This window comes from Vanellus vanellus (assembly GCF_965231255.1).
Source record: "Vanellus vanellus genome assembly, chromosome: 27".
Classification (NCBI taxonomy): Eukaryota; Metazoa; Chordata; class Aves; order Charadriiformes; family Charadriidae; genus Vanellus; species Vanellus vanellus.
Genome location: NC_138932.1, coordinates 1,519,929 through 1,525,507, shown reverse-complemented (window position 1 = coordinate 1,525,507; position 5,579 = coordinate 1,519,929). Strand labels below are relative to the sequence as shown.

The following is a 5,579-nucleotide window of genomic DNA, read 5'->3' as shown; positions in this document are numbered from 1 at the left end:
TGGCATCCTCTAACAACCCGCTCTAAGCTGCCGCTCCTCTGTGTAAATTCAGAGTCCATCCCCCCAAGCCCAAAGAAGTGACGTATTCCTGTCCTTATTTTATAGAAATTTTATAGATTTCCTATAATCAACTTCTCTGGCTTTTGCTAAAGGTTACTTTTTGATTTTTAAACAGAAGGAAGAGATGGATTTAGCCCTCCTGGATTTAAATAAAAGGTGTCAGGACTTTGGGGGCACAAAACGGGAGAACGAGAAGGCGGGTTTGCAGCCGCAATTATCTAAATTACCTGAATTATCTGAATTATCCTTATGTCTCCCACAGGACAAGATACCCGGCTAGAAAGGCTGAGCGGAGACCACCAAAATAGCACGGGGAGGGGAGAGAAATCCCAACCGATGGGAGAAATGGGGTAAGGATTTAGTGATGGAAAATGGGGATGTTATCAATGGCTGTTTTAACTTCGCTCCGGGAATGTGGTACCCCACAGGCACTCAGGGATGGAGTTATCTCCCCATCTCCTGGATCCGGCCCTGCGTCTGGGCAGAGGAAGGTCTCAACCTCTCCCTGCCGAAATGCCCGTGCTGCGGACGCAGCTGGGAGCTGTTGAGGGACAGTATTCCCAAAGCGCCTCTTAAAATCTCTATTTCTCCCCATCCGTATTGAATCTACCCACCCTCAGCCTCATCCTTCAGCATCACCGCCGTTAATTATCCTGCATGCAAAAACTTCTTAAGATTTTCCTCATCCTCGTGGAAAGATTTGCCGTTTGCTCCGCGCAGGCAGGGCTGGAGCCTTTACTGGCAAAGCGAAATGGGAAATTTCTTGGTTTATGATCAAATCCCTCCTTTTTAATATAAATAAGTAACCGCACTGGAGAACAGAGAATTTGTGGCACACGGTTTTGCGGAGGAAACGTATCTTAAAGGTAGTAAAGGTTGTATTTTATGGTGCAGGGAAAGCAAACGGGGTTTGCAGAAGGGGCTGCAGCTACGCCGGTGCAGACCCGCGGCGGGTGTCCGTGGAAAATAAGTCGCTGCCGTAACTTTTCCTGATACAAGTGGGAAAGGTCGGAGTCAAGATGCTCTCTCGGCAGCGGGGAGGGCTCTCCCATCCCCGTCTCTGCCGGGGTCCGAAGCTTCCCAAGCTCTTTTTTTTTGGGGGGATGCAAGGGCTTGCAGCGGAGGTGGGATTTCTCCCTAAAGTGCTCCGGGGAAGCAAGTTAAAAGCTGGAAAACAGGCAGGGAAATTTCTGCCTGGAGAGGGGAATACTTAAAAAATATCAGCCCCTCTCTCCATCCTGCTCTAACAGGTCCCTGAAAAAAATGTGGGGGTTAAACTTCACCCTCCGAATTGCGGGAACGCTGCAGCCCTAGCGGGTATCCCGGCTCCTGGGGCTGCGGGTGATCTTTCTGCGGGGTCTTTGAGGAGTGACGGGGAATTTTGCTCATGCACCGAGCTGGGGAAACTGAGGCGGGGAGCGAGGCGGTGACATTTTGCACCACCCGCTGCAAAACCCATCTGCCAGAGCAGACCGCCTCCAGCTGGGGACACAGGATGTAGGGACGTGGGGACACCCGAGGTCATGGGGATACTCAAAGCCGTGGCCTTGACGCCTCCAGAGCTCCCCACACCAGCCCCATACCCACAGGGTGGTCTCCAATCCACCCCAGGGCCCCCCCAAGTCCCCTTCAGCCCCACGGTTGGGACAAGCGGGTCGTGGCGCCCCGGGAGGCGGAGGGGAGCCCCCACGCAGCCGCCGCGGGGCCGCGCCGTGTGAATTAACCAACTTTGTTTTCCACCAAGGCTTTTTCCCTTAATAGCCAGCCCCCTCCCCCTCGCTTTTGCTGGTGTTTGAGGAGAAGTGAGGCGTGAGAGATCCTTTGGAATAATGAGGTGTAATTAGCCCTGGCAGCTCTTATCTTCCACCACCACCACCCCCCCCCCTTCAATTACATTGAAATAAAAAAAAAAAAAAAAGGCAAGAAAAGGAGGGGGGGAATAGAAAGGGAAGAAAAGGAAGGTGCGGAGGGAGGGAGGCGAGAAAAAGTTGGATGCCTTGTCTGGCTCCATCCTTCTGGGCCTGATGCTGGTCCCCGAGGAGGGGGGGCGCTGGCTCCGTCCCCCTTTGTGTGGCTGCTGCCGGGGTGGGCAGGTTTTCTCCGTGCCTCGGTTTCCCTCGGCAGGGGCGGCCGGCTGTGGTCCCTGACTCGGCGGGGTACCAAAACCAACTGCTGCAGCAGGGTGAGAGATGTCGTTAGGGGCGTTGCGGATGAAACCAGACCCTCGAGCCCCGAGCATCCCTCGAGCCCCGAGCATCCCTCGAGCCCTAAGCATCCCTTGAGCCCTGAGTATCCTTTGAGCCCTGACTAACCTTCGAGCCCCGACTAACCTTTGAGCCCCGAGCATCTCTCAAGGCCCGAGCATCCCTCAAGCCCCGAGCATCCCTCGAGCCCCGAGCACCCTGCCGGCACAGTCCAGGCAGCCCCAGGACAGACAGGAGCTCTCTCTTCCCACCCAGACACCACTTTCTAACCCCGGCTTTGATTCCCACGGGCCACATCAGGTTGCCAGTACACGAGGGAGGTGGAAAAAGCCACCGTGAGCCGGACCTGGGTGCAACGGGGCTGTTTTTGGGCCTCTCCATCCTTCCTGGCTCATCCCCGCACCAACCCCCCCGGGTCCGCGACACTTCCCGGCCTCTGACGCTGCCCGTCCATCCTGCTCCTGCCCCGCTGCCATTCCCGCTCGGCCCTTGCTCTTTCGTACCCGTGACCCTGATCTTCAGGCTGACAGGCTGATGGATGGGCAGCGCCCCGGTGATTTACGACGTCCTTTAATATTTGGCAAAGCGGCCGAAAGCCCCGGGCAGCCGACGGAGCTGGGTGAGGGGGGGGGAGACGGCCAGGAGATTTGTCAACCTTTGAGCCGGGGAGGCGGGGAGGGAGGAAAGTGCCCTGTCTGTCCGCAGTGATTTATACACAATCGCCATGATTAAATTGGCCTTAGCTAATGATAACTAACTAGTCAGGGGCTGACCTTTCTCTGACAATGGAAGGGGGCCGGGAGCCACGCTGCGGCAGGGTGTCTAATGGGGATGTTTCTTCAGCCAAGACACCACTTTTTTAATATCACTCTCTTTTTTTTTTTTTTCCCTTTAGCAATGGTTTCCCGGCCGGCCCCGCGTACCCAAGATGCAGGACGCTGCGTGTGCCCCCACCCCGGGGTCTTGCCCCCGCCGCGCGTTGCCTCTCCGGCCTCCATCAGCTGGGGCTGTGTCGGTGCGACCGCAGCCCTGGAGGCAGCCGGTGCCTGAGCCTGTGGTGGCCGGGACTGGGGGAGCCGAAGCAAGTGGGTGTTATGGTTTTTATCTGGGGAGGACGTGAAATACGTTTCCAGTGGGAAATGTCACCTGTAGCCAAGCTGAGCGGGGTCCTGGGAGGCTGCACAGGTGCCCTCAAGCCTGAAATGTCCTGATTTTCCAGAGACGCCGTATTGGCTGTGCGTCCCTCCTTCCCCAGATCCATCCATCCCTCTCTCCGTCCCTCTCTCTTCTCCTCCATCTCTTTCACTGCTCATTCCCATCTCACCTTTGTGCTGCGGAGGGGAGCAGCCCCTTGTCTCCCAGCCAAGCCATGATGGAGGTACTTGAAAGGATAAAATGTGCCGTTTTCTGCCTGAAAACACCTTTTTCCTCCTCTGCTTGCTCTAAGTAAACCCCACAACCATTGAAATGCAGATCCTCACCACCTCCAGGCTGAGGTTTCACTGCTCAGCCCGGATTTACCCATCGGGACTCTTTACACAGCTTTGAGTTTTTGGGTTCTGTTTCAGATGTGTGTGTTGGTCTCATCATGTCTGAAGTTTTCCCGGCCGGGAAGGACGTCACTGGCTCACCGCGGCCTGGAGAGACACCGGAGAGATGCGCTGACAGACAGAGTTAAGGGTAAAAGGGACTGAAATCCTCCGGGGACGGGGTCGGGGATGGATGTCTCGGTGTGTGCCGCCCCGGCCGTGCTGCGCCGTGCCCCCGGCCCCGTTCACCCTCCCTGTCCCGACGTGTTGACATGCGGATAAAAGCCGGGCTGAAGGGACGATTTCACGGAGATTAACCTCGCGCGCTGCGCTGGGGCCGCCGCTGCCCTCGACACCGGGTCCCCCGTGTATCAAAGGCGGATTACAGATATATTAGCGCCGCGACTGGTTTTATTAGCGGCGGTTTGTCATGTGGAGGGGGGGACGACCAAGGGCAGGGGACGGAGGAGTCCGACCACCCTCCGGGGACCCGGAGCATCGCCAGAGAGGTGAATTTTTGGGATGGGACCTGGACTGGGGTCAGCATTTGCTGCCTGGCCCCGGTACAGCCCGTCTCCCCGAGATCTGTGGTGCTGATGGGTGATGCCCACGGTGAGGGAGAGGGGAAACCTTCGGCCTCGCCGTGGGTTGGGCTGCCCCTCTGCACCACGCCGGGCTGGGTCAGAGAGATTCCAGTCAAAAAATAAATCCCATTTAGGAGGCACTCGGGTGGCTTCTGCAGGGGACGGAGCTGTGGGTCGGGTCCTGGCCGGGCACATCCCTCCCCGTCCCATGCGAAATCTCCCCCAGACTGGAGGAATTCGCCTCCTTGGACCCAAACCGACACCTTCCAACCCCGCACGGCACCGGGGTGTACCCAACCCCGCAGGGGCTCGGGCGGGTGCCGGGATGCCCGGCATCGGTGCGACGAGGCACGTCAGGAGGGGGGATTTGAGCCTGAAAGAGGTTAAAGTGGGGCAAAGCGGCGAGAGGGGGGGGAGAGAAACCTCCCGAACGGGGCGTTTTAATGACATTCCATTAAAGCTCCCTTTGGGGCCGGCGCGGCCGCCATGTGCTCCACATTCTCATGGTAATTATGAGACATCTGTATAGAGGCTCTTTTCTCATCAAAGATGGCTCTCTTCAAAGACACTCCTGGGAAACCCTTCACCTCTGACCCGGGGGGTCACTGCCGAAACAGTGGCTCTATAGTGCGCGTTACTGTAAAGCCCGGTATCCTTTTTCCTCCCCGAACCTGACCAGGTCCCGGCTTTTCAGGCGGGATTCGTCGAGCTGAGAGGGTTGGGGGGGCCACCGGTTTCAGGAAAGGGTCCCCCCCTTCTTCCACCGGTGCCGGTCCTGGGTGCCGCGGTCGCCTGCGCTGACCCCGACTGCGGGATCAAAGCGGGGTTTAATGAGCGGGGACGGGGTTGGCCGTTTCCCATCCCTGCGCTGGGGACGGGGGATCCCCCCCCGATGTCACCCACCGCTGGGGCAAAACCCACCCCGGTCCCTGCCTGGTGCGTCCCCCCTGGGCGGCACTGAGTTGCAGAGAGCGATTTTTGGTGATTGCCACAGAAAACCACCATCATCAATGCCGTGGAGGTCACAGGGACGTGCCTGAGGTCCCTCACAGCCACAAAACACGGGCGTGTCGGTGTGGTGGGGGTGCTCCGTGTCCCTACGTCCCCTGGGGACGGAGACCACCTTCTCCCACGGGGACGTTTCTGGCACAACCGGCGTCACCATCCCATCCCCAGCACCAACATCCACATCCCATCCACCG

At 58.0% G+C, this 5,579-nt stretch overlaps 1 long non-coding RNA gene across 1 annotated transcript; it reads left to right on the top strand.

Annotated features, from left to right (window-relative positions):
• The first annotated feature begins 255 nt into the window (after positions 1-255).
• Positions 256-4,285, top strand: LOC309682029. Its single transcript, XR_014270091.1, has 3 exons — positions 256-410; positions 3,160-3,349; positions 3,833-4,285. It is a non-coding gene; the product is annotated as an uncharacterized lncRNA (long non-coding RNA).
• Positions 4,286-5,579: the final 1,294 nt, after the last annotated feature.